This window comes from Rhinatrema bivittatum, chromosome 14 (assembly GCF_901001135.1).
Source record: "Rhinatrema bivittatum chromosome 14, aRhiBiv1.1, whole genome shotgun sequence".
NCBI classification, from domain to species: Eukaryota; Metazoa; Chordata; class Amphibia; order Gymnophiona; family Rhinatrematidae; genus Rhinatrema; species Rhinatrema bivittatum.
In genome coordinates, this window is record NC_042628.1 from 41545121 (window position 1) to 41572932 (window position 27812).

The 27812-nt window shown below is 43.3% G+C and overlaps 1 protein-coding gene and 1 long non-coding RNA gene across 6 annotated transcripts in view; both read right to left on the reverse strand.

Moving 5' to 3' along the window:
• RAB11FIP3 (RAB11 family interacting protein 3) overlaps window positions 1–27812 on the reverse strand; it is a 291188-nt gene that overhangs the window by 95683 nt on the left and 167693 nt on the right. The window lies entirely within an intron of this gene.
• Window positions 8248–12143, reverse strand: LOC115075569. Its single transcript, XR_003852560.1, has 3 exons — window positions 9969–12143; window positions 9030–9120; window positions 8248–8929 (listed from the first exon to the last, which is right to left on the reverse strand). It is a non-coding gene; the product is annotated as an uncharacterized LOC115075569 (long non-coding RNA).

Genomic DNA, 27812 nt, shown 5'->3' on the forward strand with positions numbered 1-27812 from the left:
TAATCTTGCCAAGTGCACTTTTGAACTATTATACAATACAAAATCAGGTCGTTATTCAAAGGCATTTATCTGGATTACATTTTTAGTTATCGATCGTCACAGTTATCCAGATAAATTTTAACCTATGTCATTCTAAGTGGGAAGTATTTCGGGGGTGTTCTAGGGAGGAATTGAGTTAGCTGAATAAGTTAACTGGAAACATCAATATAATATGGATGGGATCTTTAATGTTCAAAAGAAGGGATTCTGGAGGAGTGCATCCATCTTAAAAGGCATGATTTTTCTCCTTAGTTATGTGATACTGGTTTTAAATACACCAAAAACCTTTTGCTGTTAATGAATACTCTTACCATAAGCACTCTGTACCCTTCTGGGCTATTTCGCTATAGGTTACATGTAAATAGACTCAAACATAGGGAAGGTAATTTTCAACAGCATTTTCATGGGTAAACCAGTGTTTTACCTTTAGAAATTGTATTTTTTTTAAATAGCCCACACAATATGCAGGTAAACTTATATGTGTATATTCTGTTTGCATGACTGTTTACCTGGACTGAATGAAAGTATTCCTGGGAGCGGAGCTGTGAGAGCGTTACCCCTGCACATATAATTTTGGAATTTAAAAAGTATGTGCACAAATTTTAACGGCTAACTTTGTGCAAATGCTTAGCAGGTGTAATTGAAGACAGTTGGATTTGGTGGGATAATTTTCAGACTCATGCGCATAAGTCTGCTTTGATGTAACTTATGTGTGAATTTGCTGGCTAACTTATGTGTGATGTTACAAAATGACTTTCATATTGTCACATGTTAAAATTTAAACCATTAGTGGTACAAAAATGTTTTTGCAGAGATGGTTGGGTGCACATTAACATGCTCAGCTTTTCCATTTCACTGTGCAAATGAATCATTAACTTTAAAAGCCTGACTGTAAATTCAAGTCACGTGTTCTCCTCTACTGAAGTTGCAGTTAAAACAAATGAAAGCAGTAAGATTCCCCTTTCTATGTTGTATTCCTGAAGAGATGCTCAGGTTAAAGTGACTGAAAACTCCTACAACTTCCAGTATCTGAGAAAAACCAGTTTAGAAGATCAACATTAAGGATTCTCTCTCATCAAAGAAAGGATTTGTCCTCACTGCTCATGAGTGAGATGAGCAGTTTATATAAATCATAAGTGACAAAATTATTTCCAGTTATAAGGATCCATTTTCTCATCACTGAGCAATCATTATGCACGCCATTTACACTATAAAATAATGTTAAATCAGCTTCTAATTCATTAACAAAATCTTTGTTAAATGTACATTACAAAAAAACAAAAGCAAGATATTGAACCCTGTGGCAGCCATATCTTGCCATCCTTTTGTATGATTATTACTCACAAATGATGTTCTGTACATCATCTCAAAGTTATATCACATAAGAAGATTAGAATTATTAACCAATACCCAGATGTTGGGCTTTGGTCAATAGTTGGGTATTGGTTCTACACTGAAGAATCTTGCCAAGGAGAACAGTTTACTCACGCATTGGCTGTATTGGGGAACATTACAACTTCATTTCAACAGATGGAAAGAGTGGGATCAGCACAGTAATCAGATACATGTATGACAGGACCTAATAACTATAACTAGCTCAGTTTTTGAAGAAACACTTTCTATTGTATGTTTTTAGAATGTGTTTAGTACCTTTAATGCATATCACTTAATTTTCACCTTTTGTTGCTCCTGCAAAACTAACAGAAGCAGTTTTAAAATGTAATTTTAAGCAACTCCGAGCATCACATGTTCACTTCTTGTATTCTTTGGACCCTTAGCATTGATGAATACAGAAAGTAAATGCATTGCTAGAAGTTGAGCAGGCCTATGGTGGTGATTGACAAGGAGCTGTTAGACTCTCTTCCTTTAACTTTTTAAAATTTTTACTGCACTGAAAATAACTGAAGTCACATGAAGATTAACTACATAATCTTGAAAATAGGGTAAAATAAAAGAGTTGAAGGATATGGTTTCTAGCAAGCTGGATCTTTTGACTGGAAAAAAAAGGTGCGTATATACATTGTTGGAAGGGTGTGCCTTTAATGCTGACAGGAAGGATGAATGCCATTAAAAAGCTCAATTAAATTCTCTTTTCACATCTTCCCTTGCATATTGAGGCTAAATAATTCTCAAAGACAGAAAAATTCTAACCAGTTTCTTTGAAGGGGGAAAAAATTAGAATTTTACAGCTGTCCACAAATGATGGAGGCCTAGATCTCCCAAATATCAAATTCTATTATTGGGATTCACAATTGCCACATACCCATGCATTAAATAGGCCATTAGAAAGGATACTGGATTGGGTGATTATTAAAAGAGAACTTTTAAGAGAGTTAAGTATTTTATACCAAAAACGAAACAGAGTAATGTCATCTAACCCCATTTTAAAATCTTCTTGGTTCTTCTTCTTTGTAAACTGTTCTTTGTAAACCGTTGTGATGGCGAAACCGAACGACGGCATATAAAACTCGATAAATAAATAAATAAGGTACAAAATGCACAAGTTATTTAAACTAGTGCAAGGAAATTCTCAGGAGGCCCTACTGTGGCGAAATCCAGAGCTGATGGATAAAAACCCCTTTAATTGGAAACAATGAGAGGAAAAAGGAATCAGATATGTTAGACAATTTATTAACAGAAGGCTGAGGGCCTTTTCTGATTTGCAGTCAGAATTTCACTAGAGTGGAACGGAATATCAGAGATACATGCAACTATTGATTGCAAAGCAAGAGGAATTCATTTGTGGTCAGTTATGGGTTTGAATAAATATAGTAAAAGTTGAGCCTTCTCTCCTAAAGCTATTTCTAAAGAAGATGGTAAATTGTACTTCTTAAAAGTCTGAAACAGGCTGAGGAAAGAGTGGGAGATTTAGGGATCACTTTTGACAATGGAGGAAACTGGATTCAAACAGCAACCGAGGGCCCTGACTTTTATGGTCTGGGAAACTGATAAGCATGGGGGTAACCTGCACAGTATAGCAGATACTGGCATAAGCTTGCTGGGCAGACCGGATGAACCATTTGGTCCTTTTCTGCCGACATTTCTATGTTTCTATAAACTGGAGCACAAAAAGAGCCACGTGAGGCTTGGGATCTGTAGATTGCCAATCCTTGGCTTAGACAAAAGGATATTATTATACAGGGCATGGTACTGGGGGATGGGAGTTAGGATTTTAAACATACAGGTCAATTTTAAAAGCATTAGTCATGCAGAAACGGCCACATATTATGTAAGTGTGCCGCGCGTGTATTTTCGAAAGAGCAAAGTACATGCGTATATACATGTACTTGCATAACATTATGTGTCTGGCACTCCGCTGAGGTGATGGCCCCTCAGATGGCACAGGACCAACCTCCTCTGGCGCATGGCTGCAGGAGGGTGTGTCTGGTTGGAGAGGGACACTGGATGGTGCAGGTGTTGGCTGGGGCTGCCAAGGCGGTAAGCGAGCGAGCAGCTCCCTCCACATTTCTTGGCGCAGGCCCCAAGCTCTTCCCTTAGCCCATCTCCCTGAAGTTCAATGGCCTACTGCAGGTTGTGGATTTAGAGTTTCTCAAGCATTCGAGCATTTTGCTCAATGAGGAGGTGCTCTGCTGGCCTGGCCTCCACCTGCAGGTGTTCTGCACCCTCCTCCTCCTCCTCTGTCAAGGTCTCACGGCCAGCTGACCTGTTATGCCCTGAGGGTTATGCCCTGAGGTGGGTCACCACAGGGTTATGCCTGCTCCTTCCCCACTGATGGACCGAGATGTCACAGTGCCTCATCCTCTAACGAAGATGAGGTTGCGGGCAGCTGCCTTATGAGGCGCCTTGATCTTTGAACCCCACTTGGCCCTGCCTCTGTGTCATCTCAGGTCCCTGCAACAGTAAACATGGTACATGTTGAAGTTTCACATCATTGGTGTGTAATTGTCTAAAGAATGTTTATGTTCACAATCCATGCAGGTACTCAACTTCCCTTTCTGACCCTCTTGATACTCCCATTAAAATATTAATAGTGTACACCTTCCAAACATATCGGGGCGGATTTTAAAAGCCCTGCTCGCGTAAATCCGGGCGGATTTATGCGAGCAGGGCCTTGCGCGCCGGCGCGCCTATTTTCCATAGGCCTGCCGGCACGCGCAGAGCCCCGGGACTCGCGTAAGTCCCGGGGTTTTTTGTCGGGGGCGGGGCCGATCGACACTGCATTTTGGGGGCGGGACGTGGCGTTTCGGGGGCGGGCCCGGGGGCGTGGTTTCGGCCCGGGGCGGGCCCGGGGGCGTGGCCGCGCCCTCCGGAACCGCCCCCGGGATGCGTCTCGGCGCACTAGCGGCCCACTGGCGTGCGGGGATTTACTTCTCCCTCCGGGAGGCGTAAATCCCCCGACAAAGGTAGGGGGGGGTTAGATAGGGCCGGGGGGGTGGGTTAGGTAGAGGAAGGGAGGGGAAGATGAGGGGAGGGCGAAAGAGGGTTCTCTCCGAGGCCGCTCCGATTTCGGAGCGGCCTCGGAGTCTTGTGCGCGCCAATCCTGGATTTTAGCAGATATGCGCGTATCTACTAAAATCCAGCGTACTTTTGTTTGCGACTGGTGCGCGAACAAAAGTACGCGAAGGCGCACTTTTTAAAAATCTACCCCCATCATTTCTATCAGAGGCTTTTACTCAGCCTGCCTAGCTGCTGATATCACAAATTATCTGCATACAGTCTAGAAAATGGTTACTTATTGCCTCTAGGTCTGGTGCACTGCAAGCTCTTCTATAACATTTAGGACATATAGTGGAATAGCAAAGCTGTCAAAGAAGATTCCATTTCGTAGGGTCTGGAGGTGAGAAGACAGTATTGAGCACTAGGTCATGTTTAAATAAAAAGCTTATTCCAAGTACCAGTCCCATACAAAAAAGGCATGCCCTCTATGTCCAGACCACGGGTCCACCGTACTATCATGGCACTTTCAGCAGACACGTAGCTTTTAGTGCAGTGCCCTACTCTCAGACCAGAAGCTCTGGAGCCAAGCCCAGATGCATGCTCTTCTCTGTGGGCACTGTTGACCTATATCATAATAGCAGAAGGACTAGCTATAGGCCATGTAGATACACTAGCACTAGGTATCTTATGTACATTACTAAACGTGCTGCTGCCCAGGCTGTGACGTGTCGAGGTTCCCCACCCCACTCAACGATGCTTGTGAGATGGTGGAGAGCACCCTCCGCTCTGCCGTGGTAAAGGGCACCTGGGAGTCTGCGCCCTCTGCTTCCCTGCATGCCAGCTCCCTTTTGACGAGACATCGCAGACCTCACCATTTGTGGCACAGCTCACCCACGCTCCGGTTGTTTTTAAAAACAGCATTTAGTTTTTGCTGGATCTGCTCCCATATTTTTTCTCTCTGGTACGAGCCTACGGTTTTGGACCTCTCGTTATACAAAACACTGTAAGCCTTCATCACTTTCTTGACAAGGAGGTCAGCCTCCCTGGGCAGGAAATTAGGCTTACACATGTGTTCTGGGTGGCCCTGAGACATGGTGGCACTAAGAAAGAAGGGCCAGACTCCCTGGAGGAAAGGCATGAGGCGCGTGTACCGATATGCGCATAGAAGCGTAAGTCATGTGCAGAATCGTGCGTAAGTGGGCGGGTATTACGTGTGTATATAATTCAAGCAGATAGCATTATTACAAGCTATTATATGTATTTGTGTAAATAGGTATCAGTTACATGCGTTACTCGTAGGGTATGCTATGTTACCTAGCCAGCTTTTCTTCAGGGTGACTGTGAAACATTTCACATCTACATCCAGGTGTGAGGCTAGCTCTCTGGATTGCCTTCAATCAGGACACTGGGCTTGGAAGAGATGGCCTTAGGGCACCGAAATCAGCCTTAAACACCGAAATCAGCCTTAAACAACACATATCAATAAAAGTAAGAGAAGGCTATGCCAAACTAATGGTCCTTAGAAGACTAAAACCCTTATTAACCCAGGAACACGTTCGTACAGTACTACAAGCATTAATATTTGCCAGCACGGACTTCTGCAACACACTCTTCCTAGGTTTACCATACACCACAATCAGGCCACTGCAAATACTACAAAACGCAGCTGCCAGAATACTTACTGGAAAAGGCAGAAGAGATCATATTACCCAAACACTTGCGGATTTACACTGGCTCCCAATAGAACAGAGAGTACAATTCAAAATACTTTGCACAATTCATAAATTAATTAATGACGAAAACGCCGACTAGCTAAACACTGCTTTACGATTACATGGCCCACAAAGAAATCTCAGGTCGGCCAATAAAGCACTGCTAACCATACCCTCAGTCAGAACAGCAAAGTTGACCCAAGCGAGAGAGAGAGCTCTATCTTTGGCAGGACCATTATTGTGGAACATATTACCACTTGAACTGAGATTAATGAAAGAATTAAAACTTTTCAAAAAAGGCCTAAAAACTTGGCTTTTCAAAAAAGCATTTCACAATGAGAGCGATGACTAACAATACATACGGGGGCGGATTTTAAGAGCCCTGCTCGCGTAAATCCGCCCGGATTTACGCGAGCAGGGCCTTGCGCGCCAGTGCGCCTATGTTCCATAGGCCTACCGTCGCGCGCAGAGCCCCGGGACTCGCGTAAGTCCCGGGGTTTTTCGAGGGGGCGTGTCGGATCGGCGCGGCGTTTTGGGGGCGGGCCCAGGGGCGTGGCCGCGCCCTCCAGAACCACCCCCAACCCATCTCTCATTTAGAGTATATTACTGAACTATGTAACCGTAAAATATTGGCACACCATGGATAACCTAGAAACCTAACCAACCTATTTCGTGCCAAAATGTAAACCGTTGTGATGGTATATTACTAAACGACGGTATAGAAAATTTTTTAAATAAATAAATAAATAAAATCCTTTAGATAATTTGCTAAGGATTACCATCTAACACTTGTGAGCATGGAGAGCACTAGGTAAGGTACAGATCATAATAAAGATAGCTGCTTTTTTTTTTAGGACAGGTTGGCATAGCATATGTGGTCATGAACTGACCTCTATCAGTGTTTTTATGATAAAGGTTAGGTCCATGGGGGCCAGAGAGATGTTAATACTAATTTTTAGAATATTATGACACTATTGTTCACACTCTTTACATGGTTCATGAGCACTGGTAGGAGAAGGGCAGCAGGGGTTGGAAATGCTGGATCACAGGGCTGGCGAGGAGAATGCGGCTTTCTCTCTTCATAAAGTCTGGTCTTCTCTACACTGGTTAGTCTGAGCCTCCATCATAATTCTTCTTCTCCCATCCCCTGATTCACTATGTTCAACCTTTTTACCCCCATGTGTGTGCACATTTGCAGAGGCAGCAAAGGCCAGGGGTGGGAGCCTGAGAAAATTGAAGGTAACACAGCCAGGAGTGTGTAAAGCTGTGGGCCAGAGTGCTTTTCAGGAGCTCTACTATTTGTGACTAATACCAAATCCCTCCCTTTGTGTGTATGTTCTGTGTTCTGTGTTCTGCTATGTAAGGCTCTCGGTGACCCCTTCCAGGTCTTCTACCAGCAATACTGGGTGACAGCAAGGGGGAAGGGGGATGAAGAACAGTGAGCCTAGAGAAGAACTGCCCTGCAGATTGGCTTGGGAAGCCTGCTAAGAGGTTGTGGAACAGCAAAACATGTGCCCACTAAATAGGCCCTAGTTACCACTAATGAAAGGAAAGCAACACATGTACACTTGGTCTCTTGACAGATGCCTCTCCCTCCCTCCAGACCTCCCCCATTGCCTGTCCCACTATTCAACTTCATCCATCCCTTCTCTATACATGAGTAACTGCCTTTCACATTTTAAGTGGTGGCATGCTTTCTGGGTCCCCAGGATATGCAGAAATGTGTTAATGAAGGCTGCAATGCAAATGTGTTTAATGTGTTATATTTTCAGGTGCATGTCAATGTCGTAGCTCTTCACTGCTGTATGTGGAGATGGTGATTGCGCTCCTGAAGTTCCTTCCAACGCAGATGCTTCTCACGCCTGCACGCCTCATCTCTTGGCAGATGGCTCTCCCTCCTTGACCATTGGCACATTTCTTGAAGGTGAAATAAACTACCTAAACTCATAATACATGTCTTGAGTTCTTTAATTTACCATCTGTTCTTCCTTTTGAAGTTCTTTCATTCGCACTACATATTCCCTCTCCCAAAACCCTTGTTCCCTTCCCCCCACCTCCTTCCTCCTCTCATTACGTACTCAATAAACAGACAAGTGAATGAGGTGTAAACAATCTTTTTGCAAAACTGTTAAAAAAAACAAAACAAAATGATTTACAATTAAATGAAAGAAATAATAAAGTAACCTGGGAAGGGGGACATCCAGGGACAAAATAGTATACAAAAGTATAAAAACAAAATATCCCAGGGAGTTAGGAAGGATGCTCAGGACAATGGCATCCTGCTACCTAGGAGCTTCACAGCTTCCCCCAGGAGCTGTAAGGCCCATAGGTGTGCATCCAGCATCCCAAGCATCCTCCTTTGGTAGGCATGCAAAGCTCTCTGCTCTACTGCCACCCCCCTCAGGAAAGCACAAAACTCCCATCTTGTGAGAGGCTCATCATCGGGAGCATGTACTCCCGATGATGAGTCTCTTGGCTGCTGAGCTGGGAGTGGGGGAAGCAGAGGGCCATGCATGCCTATCTGGGCCAGCAAATGCTAGTGGGTGTGGGTCTCTGCGTCCCTAACTCCCTGGGAAAAGCAGAGAGGAGGCCTGATGGGAATGGGGTATGGCCCAGTTGTAGGACCAGGGTGCGCCTCTTGCGTGAGGGGTGGCTCCATCGCTGCCACTTCCACTCTTGGTGGTGATGGAGGGAGGGGGGAGGAGCATCCTGCTTCCCCCCCATGGCGGCTGGGGCTTCCTTCTCCACTTCTTCCTGTATTTCAACCTCTTCAGCAGCACCTTAAAACAAAAGCATGTGTGAGAATGATCTCCAGTGAAACTTTGCAATAAATTTAATTTATCTGTGGACAGTGCCCAGTAGGCTGGAAGATTTACTTACCATCAGCCCCATCCTGCTCAGTATGCTGCTGATCAAGCCACCACTTCTTCCAGAGACGCAGCTACCGCGCCATCTTCTTCAGCTCTTCTATCTAACGCAAAGAAATAGGAAGCGAAAACTGAGTGTGCTCTGCAGCTGTACTGGGATCTCCATACTGGTATGTGACAATGATTGCTACTACTATGTGATTTTAGATGGTGGTCTTGGAAATCCATTTATGCACATAGAAGTGGTGTGCTTGCAGCTGCACCTAATGTATACCTGAACATTTAACCTCCATGAAAGAGCATGATACCCCAGGGTCACTAGTCGCGTAGCTGCGCAGTGCAACTAGTGGGAATATCCTTGTGCAGTTCTAAGAACCATGCAACTAGTCCTCATCTATGCCTTCTAAAGTCATTCTTAATGGTTTGCTATCCTATAGGTCATTGCTTCTCAAGTCACTCATTGGGGCATGTGGGTTTTCTGGATATCTTCTAGGAGCATGCATGATACTGAGTAGGGGAGAGTGGCAGCTGTGTATGTCAGACTGGCTCATACATAGTCATTGTGTCTATCGTGAAAGCCTGGTTGGGTGTCCCCTGAGAACTAGCTTACAAGGTATTGCTTGACACATCAGCAATAAAACAATTTTCTAATACCTGCAAAGGTTGGTACAATCTCTTCCTTATAGCATTACTATACTTGTGCCTCTAAGGCTTCAATCATTCCATATAAATCTTCTCTATTATATGTCTGTTACCTACTATGACATAGTTAAGCAATGAACATCCATGCTAGTAATGTCAGGTTAAACCAGTATAGTTAACATACATACCATTTTAATATAACACTATGTGAAGCCCACTGGTGCCCCCCACCCAAGCATTAGCCTACCTTGCCACCCCTGCCCCCATTATGCAACAGCTAAGATTATCACTGTAAGCACAATCAACTTACCTCCGACGGTAAGAAGCCAGCGGGTTGAAGACAAGCTGCAGCTCCCTCCAGGCCCTGCACATTTGGCGGAGATGCCTCCTCTGGCCAGGCACCATGAACAGGTGTCCCTCGTCGGCTACCACCAGATGGGCATTGTCTATGGTGATGAAATTGGGCTGCCTGGCTCGTGCTGACATTTTCTGAAAGCGCACCTAGGATCAGGAAGTCCTACCCTCGAGTTTGCCTGCACACTCGTGAACAATGCATGCCTGTGTATAACACAAGGAGATCTATGTGCATATATGCGCGTACTTGGTGCAAAAACATATGCGTATTTTACAGCGTTCGCACGCATGTGCGCAAACAATACAAACTACTGTAACACTGCTGTGCACGCTCACAAACACACGTTTCTTCGAACGTGCGCACCTTTTAAAATTAACCTGTTAGGTTTTAGACTGTTTGCTGTAAAAGGTTAATTGGGAAAAAAATCTTTGGGAGATTATTTGTGCCAATTTGATATAGGCTGGGAGACTAATCTGATTGTCTTGATGTATTGTATATTAAGCTTCTCTATGTCCTTTCTGTCTATTGATTCTCCATAAAATTTTTATATACCAAAAAAAAAGATGAAACAACAAGTTCAAACTATTTAAATAACTTTTACTGCAGTGGTTAATGTAGGAATGAGAGCTATATAAATACTCCTCTGTTGCTGTAGTCCAGTACAATATAGGCTCAAATAATAAGGCATGAAACGTTTGTAAAGTCCAGGCAGAACCCCGTGAAATCAAACCACTCCCGTTTCATATTAATAAGGGATACAGATCATTTTAGAGTGTAATTTTGTAACTTATGTGGCAAATACTTGCATAAGTTACACCATTTTTCAAAGGGAACGTACACGCATACGTTTGCTTTGAAATGTATTCTATTGAAAAAGTACTTTCATAAGTTACACCTGCTATCCAAAGTATGAACATTTTTTAAAACTGAAAAGTATGTGTGCATGTAAAAACTCAACCCCAACTCCGCCCCTGGGAACATTTCTGCACAGTCTGGGTAAATGTGCGTGCAAACAGGACATTACCTGTACATTGAGAGAGCAATTTTATAAAACTTCATTTCTGCCTTGGATATGTATTGGAAAATTACCCCCTTAACTACTAATTGCAACAATTTTTTTTACAAATTCATATCCTGTAAATGATTTAAATAATGTCCCATTCAAACAGGAGATGGACTTTGTAATTTAGTACTAAGAGTTTGTTTTTACAACAGATATTTATAACTCCCCCAAGCAGTCTGTGTTACCTTTAATAGCCTAAGAATAAACAAACTGAGATAAATGAATAAAGACTTCAGCAGGGTTGTACCACCAATTACAGATAAGGAATCATCTGACTGACAAAACAATCTAATCCCCCATCAAAGCAGTAGTGCTTATTCTCACTGCACAGCTGTATCTGTGATTAAGGGTAACAAACAGAAAAAGATGCAGGTAGTGATCCTTCTACTTAGCTTTTTGGCATGCATAGTATGTTAAGTTTGTAAGGATCCTATCTGCAGATTGATCTTCCTCCAGGGACTCTAAATAGTTCTGAGTATCTTTAGTTATTTCTATTCTTTCATTCTTTCTTTTTTCTCTTCTTCTCCTCAGGAGTTTTTTTGTTCTGTTTTTCCCGTTTTCTAGATCTTGATAAATTAAGGGTTACTATTTAATAACTACTGATATTCCTGAAAGATTATGTTCTTTTGTATAAAGTTTAATGAAAAAATGTTCATTCATTTTCATGACATGCCCAATTTTTGTGATATTTATTTAAATGTATAGTCTGCTAATCCAAAGTTTTTTGCACATTGCAGGTACCAACCACCCAAAATGCACAATAATTATAAACCAATACAATATGTAACACATAAAACTAATTAAAATAACTTATCCAAGAGCAAAAATATCAACAAATACCATTACTAAATAATACCACCAAAAAGCAATTCACAAAATATAAAGCTATAGACTACATTTCAGAGACTCATACTTCTACTACCTGACTACCCAAACTCTTCCTGATCATGGGCTCACTATTTTGTCCATCTGGGTTAATTCTACCTAAATTTTCTTTCTAACCCTGAACCAGATGCTAACTTACAGGCCGATACAGTGCTGTGTGCTCCGGCATTTGGACGTTTTCGACGCGCTAGCTTTACCCCTTATTCAGTAAGGGGTAATAGCGCGTCGAAAACGTGCGTCCAACCCCCCCAAAACTAAAGCACCCGCAACATGCAAATGCATGTTGATGGCCCTATTAGTCATTCCCGCGCGATACAGAAAGTAAAATGTGCAGCCAAGCCGCACATTTTACTTTAAGAAATTAGCGCCTAACCAAAGGTAGGCGTTAATTTCTGCCAGCGCCGGGGAAGTGCACAGAAAAGCAGTAAAAACAGCTTTTCTGTGCACCCTCCGACTTAATATCATGGCGATATTAAGTCGGAGGCCCCAAAAGTTTAAAAAAGTTAAAAATAATTAAAAAAAAAATTTTTAAATGGGCCCGCAGCTTGCGGGTTGAAAACTGGACGCTCAATTTTGCATGCATCCGGTTTCCGAACCCGTGGCTGTCAGCGGGTTTGAGAACCGCCGCCGGCAAAATTGAGCGTCGGCTGTCAAGCTCGCTGACAGCCGCCGCTGCCGTCAAAAAAGAGGCACTAGGGATGCACTAGTGTCCCTAGCGCCTCTTTTTACCGCGGGCCCTAATTTAAATAAATTAACTTACTGAATTGCGCGCACAGGAGAGTGGCCTGTGCGCGCACCAGGAGAGTGGGCACTTGCCTGCTCTCCCATGTGGTTTACTGTATCGGCCTGTTAGTTCCATGAACTCAATTTACTTTTATTTCATTCCCTTATTGTTACCCAATGTACCATATGGACACTTTTCTTATCTATTAGTTGTGCTATTTACACCCAAGAAACATATTTGCAATTTTCTGTATAGCTGCATCACTGACATGCTCATGTTCTTTATTTTTATTGTAATCCGCCTTGTCACCAACTTATACTTTGTATTACCTATGTGGCTCATATTCCTCATTTTAATGTAATCAAACTTGCAACTAACCTACATTTTTTACTTTATCATGTCTTAATTTTGAATGTAATTTGCCTGAGACTAATTTAGGAAAAGGCAGGATATCAAATGTTTATAAATAAATGTTTAAAACACAAACCATTATCTAATGCAGCCTTGACAAACAAGCTAGCTCAAAGAACAAAATGCTTGGTTAAACAGCAAGGCTTTGGTTAACATACAGAATCCATACCTTCAACCTGGGCAGCCTGCCACCATTCTTTCAATGAAGAAATATTTCCTGATTGTGCTCCTGGGATTTTTTTTTTAATAAGGTTAAGATTTCAAATGGAAATCCTTACTAAAGAATCTATGTTTGACTAGTCCTGTTGGTAAGTGTGCAGAAAAATGGGCCAGGTTCCAGCACCAATAAATTAAAGCATGAAGGGCCCAGCAATATTGCTGTCATCAGCAATATTTTAACTGTCTCTTTTCTTTGATCTTTTGTCTCTGTTTCTTGCCATTTAGAGCGGGTTTGGTCATTAAGCTAATAATAAATTTAAGCAATAATAAAGTAGAGTTGCTTACCTGTAACAGGTGTTCTCCGAGGACAGAAGGATGTTAGTCCTCACACATGCATGACATCATCAGATGGAGCCCCACTGTGGAAAATTTATGTCAAAGTTCTACAACTTACTAGGCACCCTGAGTATGCCCAGAATGCCCTATATCACACATCCAGGCAGGGTCTCTCTGCAGTCTCATAACAGAATTGTAATTAAAACAAAAAATAGGAGAAACCCAACTCAGCGGGTTGGCAAGTGTGTTTCGTGAGGACTAACATCCTACTGTCCTCGGAGAACACCTATTAGAAGTAAGCAACTTTGTTTTCTCCAAGGTCAAGCAGGATGGTAGCCCTCACAAAGGGGTGAATCCCTAGCTACAGGCTGCTCCCCAACACAAAAGGGGACAGACAGACACTCAACCAGGTGCCAACGGGCACAACTCCAGTGTTGTTGGTAAGGGGGAGGAGACAGCCTGAACCCAAACAACGGGCCCAAGGTGGGAGAGTTGGGTTCTAAACCTCAAACAGATTCCGAAGGACAGAATGGCTGAACCTACTCTCGTGTCAGCCATCCCTATCCAGTCCATCCCTATCCAGTCCAGTCCCTAGTATACTTGGATTTTCAGAAGGCGTTTGACAAAGTTCCTCATGAGAGGCTTCTAGGAAAAGTAAAAAGTCATGGGATAGGTGGCGTTGTCCTTTCGTGGATTGCAAACTGGCTAAAAGACAGGAAACAGAGAGTAGGATTAAATGGACAATTTTCTCAGTGGAAGGGAGTGGACAGTGGAGTGCCTCAGGGATCTGTATTGGGACCCTTACTTTTCAATATATTTATAAATAATCTGGAAAGAAATACGACGAGTGAGATAATCAAATTTGCAGATGACACAAAATTGTTCAGAGTAGTTAAATCACAAGCAGATTGTGATAAATTGCAGGAAGACCTTGTGAGACTGGAAAATTGGGCATCCAAATGGCAGATGAAATTTAATGTGGATAAGTGCAAGGTGATGCATATAGGGAAAAATAACCCATGCTATAATTACACAATGTTGGGTTCCATATTAGGTGCTGCAACCCAAGAAAGAGATCTAAGTGTCATAGTGGATAACACATTGAAATCGTCAGTTCAGTGTGCTGCGGCAGCCAAAAAAGCAAACAGAATGTTGGGAATTATTAGAAAGGGAATGGTGAATAAAACGGAAAATGTCATAATGCCTCTGTATCGCTCCATGGTGAGACCGCACCTTGAATACTGTGTACAATTCTGGTCGCCGTATCTCAAAAAAGATATAATTGTGATGGAGAAAGTACAGAGAAGGGCTACCAAAATGATAAGGGGAATGGAACAACTTCCCTACGAGGAAAGACTAAAGAGGTTAGGACTTTTCAGCTTGGAGAAGAGACGACTGAGGGGGGATATGATAGAGGTGTTTAAAATCATGAGAGGTCTAGAACGGGTAGATGTGAATCGGTTATTTACTCTTTCAGATAGTAGAAAGACTAGGGGGCACTCCATGAAGTTAGCATGGGGCACATTTAAAACTAATCGGAGAAGATTCTTTTTTACTCAACGCACAATTAAACTCTGGAATTTGTTACCAGAGGATATGGTCAGTGCAGTTAGTATAGCTGTGTTTAAAAAAGGATTGGATAAGTTCTTGGAGGAGAAGTCCATTACCTGCTATTAAGTTCACTTCGAGAATAGCCACTGACATTAGCAATGGTAACATGGAATAGACTTAGTTTTTGGGTACTTGCCAGGTTCATATGGCCTGGATTGGCCACTGTTGGAAACAGGATGCTGGGCTTGATGGACCCTTGGTCTGACCCAGTATGGCATTTTCTTATGTTCTTATGTTCTTAATGTGTGGAGAGAATGCCTCACCTTGCAGATCTCCACGGGAACTGCTCACAAGTGGGCCACCAATGCTGCCATGGCTAACAGAATGAGCCTTTACATGACTCCCAAGACACAGTCCCTCCTAGGCATAACAGAAGGAGATGCAATCTGCTAGCCAACTGGGTAGTGTCTGTTTGGCAACGGCAATGCCCAACCTATTCCTATAAAAAGAAATAAAAAGTTGGGTGAACTGTCTATGGGCATCTGTCCACTCCAGATAGAAGGCTAAGGCTCACTTGCAGTCCAAACTGTGCAGTGTTCATTTGTCTTGGTACGAATGGGGCCTGGGAAAGAATGTTGGCAGGATGATTGACTGTTTAAGATGGAAGCCCATCACCACCTTAGGCAGGAATTTAGTGCGTACGCAAGACCACCCTGGCATGATAAAACAGTGTAAGGTGGAGAAGTCACTAAGGCCTGGAGCTCGCTGACCCTGTACGCTAATGTAACCGCCACCAAAAATATGACCTTCCAAGACAGGTACTTCAGGTCACAGAAGCGCAGTGCCTCGAAAGTAGCTTTCATCAGCTGAGCTAACACACGTGAGGTCCCAAGACACAGTGGGAGTCCTTAGGGGAGGCTTCAATTGAAGCAGGCCCTACATGAAACATACAATTATAGGCTGTACAGAGATGGGCGTACTATCTACACCTTGGTGGTATGTGTCAATTGTACTGAAATGAACTCTACACCGATAGGTGTAGAAGATAGACAAGCAGTTTTTGTGGGGGGGCAGGAGAACAAATCTAGGGCCTTCTACTCACACCACACAGAAAACCTCCTTCACTTCAGTCCATAGGACTTTTTAGTGGAAGGCTTTCTGTAAGGTACTAGGACCTGAGACATATCCTCTGAAAGATCAAGTGGCTGCAGGATTAACTTCTCAACATCCAGGCTGGGAGCGACAGGGCTTGGAGGTTGGGATGCCACAGCCTGCCTTGATCTTGCATGATGAGATCTGGGGAAGTCCCCAGACTGATCGGTCTCTGGATGGACAACTCCTGTAGGAGTGAAAACCAGATCTGTCTTGGCCAACGAGGGGCTATGAGAATCATATTAGTCACTCTGTCCTAGTGAAGCTTCAAAAGAGTCTTCGCCACTAAGGGAATTGGAGGATATGAATACAGAAGACCCTTGCACTGGTTTGCCATCTGACCTGTATAGAGAGCAGAACTGATGCACCTTCCTGTTGCAGGGAGATGCAAACAGATCTATGTCCGGGCTCCCCCAGAGGTAGAACATCCAATTCTTTACCCCCTGTTCCAGGGACCATTCGGGGGTCTGAAGGCTCAACTCAGCCTGTCTGCTTCCACATTCTCTGTCCCAGCCAGGTGTTATGGTTCGCTCCTCAAGAGGGGAGGAGTTAGCAATCTGTTAGGGTTCTCTGTGAGGAGTTAGCAATCTGTATGAATGGGATCCTGTGGAAGAAGGAGTTAGTAATCTGATATGCTCAGCTCCTGTAGAGGGAGTAGTTAACAAACTGTTAAGGTATAGACTGCGGCGTAGCAATCTGTTATGAATCTGTAGCTGAAGACTCCTGATGGGAAGGAGTAGCAATCTGTTACCAGTGGAGTGCTTGGAGAGGGCACCCAGCTGTAGAGGAATGTAGATAGGTAGATCCTTGGGGCGATGGCAGATGACTGCGCCCCCAGGAGGATATCCTGAGAGGGACCACCGGCTAGGCTTGGGTATGAGACAGACACAGATAGTTCTTTTATTAGACAGGTTAGTAGAACCACCAGAGGTGGCAGTAGTGAGCTGATATGCCCGGCAGGGCTGAAGTCCTTCAGGAACTGGAACCGCGATCCCAGGGTAGCTGAGCTATAGAGAAACTATAGATAGTGAGTAGACAGGGTATGCTGTGTTCATAGCCAGAACTAGATGACAAAACTCACATAAGGTCTTAAGGAAGCTCAGTAGCTGGAAAGGGTTAGGCCCTTGAGGAGCGAGTACCTGGTTCCAGGGAAAGCTCTGAGAGAGAGATGGTAACTCACAAATGTCTGTATCTGCGATAGCTTCCAGGCAGTAGAGAATCTTCAGAGTGTTCAGGAACATGGGCCCTCGAGGAGCGAGTACCGGTTCCTATCTGCAATCTGAAATAAAGAAAAGAGAGCGAGGCTCCCGAGGAGCGGGTACCCCTGGTAAGTCCGAGGAGGCAGAGTAGCTTGGGAGAAAAGCTGAAGCAATCCCCAGCAATCCCCTTGCTAACTTGATTCGTTAGCGAATACTGAGACCTTTTATATTGGAAGTGGATGACGTCATTTCAGGGGGACGCCCCCGAGGTTCGCGCCCTTGCTGGTACATCAGAGCGCACACGCCCTACATCATCAGGCAGCATGGCGGATCTGCAGCGTCGTGCCGGTCTGGGGACGCCGGAGGGAGACGGCAAGACGCCGCGGCATCTAACCGTACATCAGATCCAGAGGAAGTCGCCACAGAGGTAAAGAGAGTGGAGTGAGGGCATCGAGCAGCGACGGACACAACACCAGGTACATGGCCCTGAGCACCATCCCATGGGACAGGGTCCATGACCAGATCTGAACCGCTTCCTGGCACAGGAGGTACACCACCATGCCTCTCTGCTTTTTGACATACCACATGGCTACCTGGTTGTCAGTTTGCATCAGAACAACTTTGTTGGACAGCCAATCCCTGAAAGCCCCTAGTGCATACCTGATCGCCAGAAGCTCCAGGAAGTTGATTTGACAAAAGCACTCCTGAGCGGACCAGAGACCCTGGGTGCTGAGTCCATCTATATGAGCTCCCCACCCCAGGATGTATGCATCCATAATTAGGACAATTTGGGTAAGGGGACTTCAAAAAGAGAGTCCTGGAGAGATGGGGGTGACCCGCATGCAATACCGGAGGCTCTGAATGGCATGGTGCCACTGTGACCTCAGGGCCCTTTTGGCTCTGTGCATGTGTAAATGTGCGAAGGGAGTGACATGGATGGTTGTAGCCATACGGCCCAGCAACCTGAACATGTGCCAGGCTGACACCTGCTGGCTCTCTTGGATCTCTGCTGCAATGGTCAAGGTGATGGCCCTCTGGTGAGGCAGGAAGACCTTGGCCTGAGCTGTGTCTAGCAGCGCTCTGATGAAGTCCAATTGAAGTGACAGGCTGTGGGATTTTGGGTAGTTGAGAAGAACCCTAGTGACTCCAACACCCAGATGGTCAAGCATATGGACATGGTGGCCCCTGCCAGAGACATGCTCTTGACTAGCCAGTTCTTCAGGTACAGGAAAACGTGCACTCCCAGCCTGTGGAGGTGCACCACCACCATGGCCAGGCATTTTGTGAAGACCTGTGGGGCTGACGCTGGTAGCACAACACCCAGTACTGGAAGTGCTGTTTAACAACGACAAATTGGAGATACTTCCTGTGACCAGGGAAGATCACAATATGAGTGTATGCATTGGTTGAAGATGCATAGCCAGTCCCCTTTTTGCAAAAGGGGGATCAAGGTGACCAGGAAAACCATCTTAAACTTTTCTTTTCTTAGAAATTTGTTCAAGGTCCTTTGGTCTAGGATGGGATGAAGTCTTCCTGATCTCACTGAAATCAGGAAATATCTGGAGAAGAATCACCACCCTTTGTGCCCTAGTGGTAAAGGCTCGACCGCTCTGGCTGTTAAGAGGGAGGAGAGCTCCACTACTAGTACCTCCTGATGTGCTACCAGGCCCCAAAATGGGCAATGAGGGCAATTTGGCAGGACACCCAATAGGTTCAATTGGTACCCCTAACGGACGATGGACAGAACCCACTTGTCCAAGGTTATACAGGGCCACTGGTTAGCAAAGAACTGCAGCCTTCTCCAGACTGGAGGGTCCATCGGTCTGGGTAGCTGCAACTGGTGTACACTCCATACAATCCAGTCAAAACCTGTTTCTGGAGTTGACTAAGGAGCTGGCTGGCTTGGGGACTCTCTGCTGCCTAGGACAGCCGTGGGAGCCCTAATGGTGTTGAAGGGAGTCAGGAGGCAGAGGATAGTACTTTCTTTGGTGAAAGAAAGACTTCCTTGGCCCTGGTCTCGCCGGCCTCCTAGAAGAGGAGGTCCTCAGTACTGGCAGAGAGTTGTTGGAGGCTTTCATGTTGGTCCTGAGGCTGGGCCACAGCGTCCCTCACCCTATGTCCGAAGAGATTCTCTCCAGTATACAGCACGTCAGTGGGTCATTCCTACACCTCTAGTCGGAGATCTGAGGCTGCAGCCATGCCATTGTGGGCACTGATTCCCGCTGCAGAAACTCTCAATGCCGTCTCGAAAACATCGTGGGTCACATGGATCTCATGTTTTCCACACTTCAGGCCCTTATGCACCAGCGACATAAGGGTGTCCTGCTGCTGCTGGCCAGCAGGCACCGATGAACCACTGCCACGGGGAATCAACCAAAAACTCTGACTAAGAGACGCTACAGGAGGGCACCAAAAAGGACCCGATGAAGGAACAGCAAGAAAAAACGCGAACAACGAGAGAGAACAGCAAAGTTTTCCACAAGGCCAAAAAAGCAACAGTGAGCTCACTCATACCGCAAGGCTTACAGCTCCATGGAAAGAGAGAGACTGGAGAGGGACCCCGTGTGCACACGTGATATAGGGAACACTGGGCATGCTCAGTGTGCCTAGTCAAATTTCTAGAAACTTTGACATAAGTTTTACACATCGGGGTTCCATCTGATGATGTCACCCATGTGTAAGGACTACCATCAATGCTTGTCCTTGGAGAACTGCCATTCTCTTATCCCATCCACATGGACCAATTTGCTAGCTCATAAGTAACTTGCTGGTAATAACTTTGGAGAGTAAATGGTTATGAAAGATCATCTCTAAACCTATTCTTAAAAGTTGATATTCAGTAGGTCGATAAGTAAGTTATCCAGGTAACTTTATCCGGATACTCAATGGAACATACGCGGGTAAGTGTTATATTGAATATTCCTAGCTATAATTATCCATAGAACTTTAGAACAGGGGTTTTTCCAACCAGATTTACCTAGCTAATGTTGAATATCAGCATTCACCAGCTAAAATGTAACTACACCTCCATCACTGCCTCTATCCAGGTAAATTTTATCTAGGTAATAAATCCAGGGAGTGGGGGAAATTTTTCAAATTTTGGCTTTTGTTTAGGTAACTAAATGAAAACCGGACAAAGCTTTTGAATAAGAACCACTTAGTATTTGTAATAAAAATCTACGGTAAATAGAATAAAACATTTTATAGTAGGATATGTTTTATTGTTCATCTTGCCAGAGAATAAAGCAAACAACCTCAGTCGCCAAACAGTGTTACACAAATGCTACTTTCTATAATAGAGTACATACTATAAAAATAAGCTGTCAAAAAGTTGCTCTATACAAATTGAAAAAAAATGTGTTCACTGGGCTTTTTGCTGTCATATAAGAGCTTAGGCTCTTAAAAATTGTCCAGTAGATGAAAACAAATCATGGAGGCTAACTTTCAAACAATAGCATGCGGCAGCATATATACATGTATATAGCTGCATCTAGTTTTACCACAATATTTTATAACATGTATGGATAATATATATGCATTTTATAAAATGCGTGCATCTCTACCCTTCATGTGTATGTAGGCTTAAGCATGAATATATGCTTTTCATTGCATTGCATGTATCAATGCATTGAAAATGATTACTTTTCCTATTTTTAAAATATACACGCATATGTTTTATGCGTGAAAGTAGGACTCATTTGTGTAAGTCCCGATTTACGTGCACAAGTTGGTCAATTTTAAATGTCCACGGGTCAAGGAAATTAAGTTATACTAATTAGTATACCAGTTTGTCCAGTCCTTCTCTGGGACATCAGGAACTTCCTGGTTCTTCAGCCTGAACGCTCCCCAGTTCACCCAGACCTCCCACCCAATCAGTACTACACAAACACGTTAATATCAGTTAATGCCAGATAATTAGCTGGTGTAAATATTCACAACTAAATTAGAAAATGTACATGTGTGTCTTTTAAACCACAACTTACAAGTGTAAGTGTTGGCCCAGCCCTGGAACATCCCTAGACTGCCCCTTTTTTACATGTGCATGTGTGTGTGCGAAGGTGAATTTATGTATTTTTGACTTTTATGGAGTATGAAAGGCTACTTATGTGCATATATGCAAATTTTTACATGTGTAATATTTTGAAAATTCACGTTAAAGTATGCAAAAGGGTCGCTTTCCCTCTATAGATATTTACAAACATCTGGCTCCTTTGTCTTAGTTTAACATTTTTCTGAAACAGTAAAACATACTGACACTTTGCAACAATATTTGAAAGACAAAAACAAAATAAAATTAAAACAATGCAACCTCTTGTCCTTTTCTTCACCTCCTTATTTTTAAATCAATTATAGGATTATTTTCCTACAATTCATCAAATTTTACAGCACTAGGAAGTGCTATCTGGACTCTCTGTCATCAAACTCCAGTTAGCATTTAAGTTATTTCCCTTCTTATATGTTCTACCTGCAGTAGTGTAGACTCTTGGGAGTTTCCAAAGTAGCACCCTACAACATTACAGGGGAATAAAGGCATTACTGTCTCCAAAAATGGTAAAAAATACCATTTTTCCAAAAGCTGTTTTTCAGCAAATATTCCAATGTCAATTCTACTGTGTAGGTATGTAAATATGCCTAATGCCAGCCCTCAAAAGCTAGTCAAGAAATGTATTTAGTTAGCCCAATAAAAAGATATCACCTTATATATTTTTTTATTTTAGTTAACCTTTATTTCTAACTCACTGCTTTTAAGACTTAACGCCAAAGAAGCTAAGCTCCCATCTGCCCAAGATGTAGAAAAGGCTCTAGTAAAATGTGCTTTAACCAGTTTTGAATGCGAATGCCTTTAGGCCTTCTTAATATTTTCCTTAATTCATCTAGACAGATAATGGATACCCTTCAATATAATCCAAAACCCCCCAATATATCAAACATCTTAAAATGTTTTAAACAGAATTTGAAAGCCCTCCTTACATCCTGAATATGAAGCAATTCCTCCATCTCTGAACACAGATTCTGGCAGAAAGGACACTAAGACAATTTTTTGATTATGAAAGGAAGCTGGTACTTTAAAAAAAAAATGGCATTGTCTTTTGATTCAGCCTATCCAGGCCAAAAAAAAATAGGGATGTCTACAAGACAATACTTAGAATTCTCTCACTGTCCTATCTGAGGTGAACTGCTACAAGAAGCATCTTAGCATAGTCACATAGTAGATGACGGCAGAAAAATATTTATTTATTTAGACTCTTTTATATACCAAAGTATAGCAGTCAGCCTTCACTCCGGTTTACAATTTAAACAACATAATACAGCAAACGCATAGATAAACCGTGAACAGACAACTTGTTACAATTAAGGCATAAAGCAATGGTGAATAAGCAAGTAATATTGTGTACAACCAAATAAACGGTACTCACTGAGTATAAACAGTGTACAGACAGGTAAAGATGTGCATAAAATGTAGTAACTTAAATGTATCATTGAGCAACCGGTGTGTTAAAGATCTTTTGAATGGGTAAGATAGGGGTTGAGGGTGAGGATGAGTTCTTGGGAATCAGTAGGAGACTAACTAAAAATTAAACAAAGGACGCAAAAGTGGGGGGTTCGCACAAGAAATTAGATCAAGCAAAGCTGAGAGGGATAAAATGTTTGAGAAGATGCGTTTGGATTATCCAATGCCATCTGTGAATGTTTGTCTAAATAACCTTGTTTTGAGTTCCTTTTTGAATGAGTTGGTGTCGCTGATTGTGCTTAGGTAGTCTGGTAAAGGGTTCCATACATTCGGTTCTGCAATGGAGAAGGCTCTATTCCTGGTGTTGGACAGTTTAGCCGATGGAAGAGATGGTATGTCTAGTTGCAGTTTGCTGGAGGTTCTTGTTGTGCGTAGTGAATTGTGTTTTTGTATCATGTTATCGAGGGCAGTGTTATCTGTTTTGAAGATTGCGTTATGTAAGATTGTTAAAGCTTTGTATTCGATTCTTTGTTCAACCGGTAGCCAGTGAAGGCTTCTCAGAACAGGGGTGATGTGGTCAGATTTCTTCTTGCCAGTAAGTACTCTGGCTGCGGCATTTTGTAACAATTGTAGTGGTTTTAAGGTAGATTTTGGAAGGCCAATCAGAAGCGAGTTGCAATAATCGAGGCTGGAGAAAATAAGTGATTGCAGGACGGTTCGGAATTCTTGCTGGTATAGAAGCGGTTTAAGGTGTTTGAGTATGTGAAGTTTGTGAAAACCTTCTTTCGTTTTCATTGCAATGTTCTTTTTGTGGTTCAGTTCATTGTCGATCCAAATACCGAGGTCCTTAGCATTGTTCTTTAGTTGTATGCTAGTGTTGTCAATTTGTAAGGAAGGCATTGGGGTTGTTTGATCAGAGATGTTTCTTTCAATGAGGATGCATTCTGTTTTGTTCATGTTGAGGCATAGCTTTAGGTGGTTCAGCATGTTTCTGATTGAGATAAGGAGGTTTGCTGTAAGATTGAGTGCATCTTCGATCATTGTGATTATTGGGATGAGGAATTGAATGTCGTCAGCTTACATAAAATATGTGACGCCTAGACTTGAGAGGAGTTGGCTGAGTGGGAGTAGGTATATATTGAAGAGGGTGGCCGAGAGGGCAGACCCTTGTAGTACCCCAGTTTCAAGGGGGAGGAGGTCGGAGGAGATGTTATTAAGGGTGACTTTGAAGAACCTGTCTTTTAGGAATGATGTGAACCATTCCAGAGTTTTGCCTGATAGACCTATGCTTGCAAGTCTCGATATCAGGCTTTTGTGGTCTACGGTGTCGAATGCCGCAGAGAGATCGAGTAAGATTAGTAAGTGGCTTAATTTGTTGTCAAATCCTCTTATTATTTTATTAGATAAATTGAGCAGCAGGGTTTCTGTGCTGCGGTTCTTCCTGAAGCCGTGTTGTGAGGGATGAAGAATATTGTTGTTTTCTAGGTGTTCATTGAGTTGCCTCAGTGCTGCTTTCTCTGTCATCTTTGCCAGTAGGGGAAGGTTAGAGATAGGGCGGTAGTTATTCAAATCTTTTGGGTCCAGGTTGGTTTTTTTTAATATTGGTGTGATTGTAGCGATTTTTAGGTTGAGTGGAAGTTCACCTTCTTCGAGAGATTTGTTTATTATAGCTGCTAAGGTTGGGGCAATAATATGTGCCATTTCCTTTAATTCCCAGGTTGGTATTATGTCCAGATCGTGCCGAGCTGGGTTTATTGCTTTTAGCATCTTTTCCATTTCGGTCTTTGAAATTAGGTCGAAATTCGACCAAGGTGTTATAGGTGCTGTGTCAAAAGGCTCTTCAGTGAATGAAGGTTTGTTGAAGGTGCCAGTTATTTTGCTTACTTTGTTCTTAAAGAACATGGCAAGGTCTTGGCTTAGGTTATTTGTTTCGTATGTGGGGGTGTTGTTATTCTCATCTATGAGGTTTTTCACGATGTTGTAGAGGGAGCTGGATTTGAGGAGTCATTTATCTTTTGACTATAGAAGTCACGTTTTGCGTTCAGAATCATTTTCTTATAGTCGGCTAGTTGCGTGGGGTATCTTTGTAGGGTTGCTGGGCAATTGGCTTTTCGCCATTCTTTTTCCATCTTCCTGAGGTTGGATTTCGTTGTTCTGAGGAGAGAGTTGAACCAAGGGTTGTTTTTTCCTCTGTTTTTTTTAAACTGGTCCATCGGGTTGTCACGTTATTACTGTCCACACTGCCAAGGATATTTCTAATCTAATCTTCAGTTTTTTAAAGAAGAATATCTATAGCATTTAACTCCTTATTTAAGGTAATTTTATCATCTTCCTCAATTGTTCTTCACCTTCCTATATAGCTGAGCATACAAGATCCCCTTCCATCCCATTTCTAACCAAAGGATCCACAATAATTCAAACAGCCACCAATATCATAGCTGTTATTTGAACATCCAGATTCCTGTGGCTCTTCTGGATGGAGCCCCACCACCCCCAATTTGGTCAAAACAAGGAGCACATAGCTTGCCAGACAGACCCAATTTAAAGGTAGATTTTAAGTGTTGCGTGCACATGGACGCACTGATTTTATAACATGCGCGCATTTAATAAAACCTGCTGCCCGCGCGCACGATTTTATATCAACGCGTGCAAATGCCGTCTCGCGCACGTAAGTAGGGGAATTTTAGTAGATGGTGCGGCGACGCATTAGGGCCTATTTCCCTGTTCACTCCTAGTTCGCCCCAGTAAAGGAGAGGACTTCCTAAACCCCCTATCTAACCTGCCTCCCTTTTACCCTACTAGCCCCGACCCCTAAAACCCCACTGACAACCCTAATTTTTTTTTAATTTTACTACTTACTCGCAGTCCATAAAGCAGCAAGTTATGCGGTTGTTGGATCCCGGCACACGGTTATGCGTAACTCTGACTTAATGGTGCTATCCCAGCCTGCCCATACCCCGCCCCTATTTGCAAAAACCTTTCCCATGCACACTGGGAGATACGTGCGTGTCTGCTGGACTCTTAAAATCCGCGCGGCCCGGGTGTGTCTCCTGGATTTGCCATGCAGTGGAGGGCAGCTACATTTCCACTAGAACATCTAGTATTTGTTGTACTTGCAGCATACCATCCAGAATCCACTGCTAATTAATTCTATCACTGCAGCCTACCAGACAAACCCAACTATGTGTGCACTTGCATTTCTGCTAAGATTTCTAATTCTAGTTATTACTATATTTGCAGTCTACCAGAGAGACCCTGCTGCTAATGAATTCTTCTGCTTCCACAGCATGCATAATATTTGTAGGATGTACCCATGCGCATGTTTGGATTAGGGGAACTTTCAATTTTCAAATGTATGTACATGATTTTTACCCGCTTGAACACCCACATAAATAGCAGGTACAAAATACGCCGGTTATTCAAAATTACACAGAAGTAACTAAATGTCTTAAGTAGCAACAGAGTTTTATAGCTAGTGTTGTGCCTTTGAATACAACTGCTGGCAAGGCACAATTTAGGATATGGGATGAAGAACTACCTACCGCTGGATACATTAAAATAGATCTGAAGCCCCAACAAAACAGTTCAAAAGGTGCCAGTACAGACTGGTCAACATGGCCTGCCTGAACCCCCCTGTTAGAGCAAACTGGCAGGTTTAAGACTAATATGATCAAATGAGATTATTATAATGATAAGAGCAAATACACATGCAGTGGAGGGCAGACCATGGAGCCCCTGTTTATTCACCAACTCCTTGGAGAGACTTGTATGAAGGACCACCTTGCTGCAGCAATGGAAAGAGTCATTATGCATAATTCTAGATAAACACCTAAGGCCGGATTTTAATACCTACACCCGATTTTATAACATGCGCTTGCAGCCATGCGCATGTTATAAAATCCGGGGTCAATGCGCACAAGGGGGTGCACACTTGTGCACCTTGCGCGCGCAGAGCCTTAGGGGAGCCCCGATGGCTTTCCCTGTTCCCTCCGCCCCCCCCCCCCACCTTCCCCTTCCTTTCCCTACCTAACCCGCCCCCCAGCCCTACCTAAACCCCTCCCCCGACCTTTCTTTTTTAAATTGCGTCTGCCTCTGGGCAGGTGTAGATTGCGCGCGCCAGCCAAGTGTTGGCGCGCGATCCTCTGGCCACGCCCCCATCCCAGACCACCCATGCCCCGCCCCTTTTTTCAAGCCTCGTGACATACGCGCGTCCCGGGGCTTGTGTGCGTTGCCGGGCCTATGCAAAATAGACTCGACGCACGTAACCCCCCTGCGCACGTAAATCCAGCTGGATTTATGCACGTAGGGCTTTTAAAACTTGCCCCCTAGTTTGTGACAAGGCCACAAAAACATATGGAATGCTATAGTGTCACCTCAGACTACATTTTTGAATATTCTTGACTGTCTATAATTCCAAAAAGAATTTCTTCTAACAGGCAAGTAATTTGCTCTTATTCTTCTATTACAAGGAGCAACAGAATTCTTTGTATTTCCAAGCTTCTTAGGTAGCAATTGTAGATTCTCTCCAAATAATAAATTATCCTTGAAAGCCAAGTGGAAATGTACCTGCATTCCATTCCCTTTACCACAGTATTCTCCTAGCTGCTAAAAGAGCTATAAGATCATAAATGCCATGCCCAAGGAAATTAGCTGCTCCTAGTACAGAACAAAATATTTTTAATAATTCAGAACTTGCTGCAATTTGAGATTGTAATATATTTAACCACTTCACTAAAGCATAAATCATATATGGTGAAGAAATTGTTGCATTCATTGCAGCTTCAGAAGACTCCAAGACCACCTTCTCTCTTAATCATTGGGCCTTTCAGACTTGATGTTCCTACTGGAGAAATAAGCATCCGCTTAG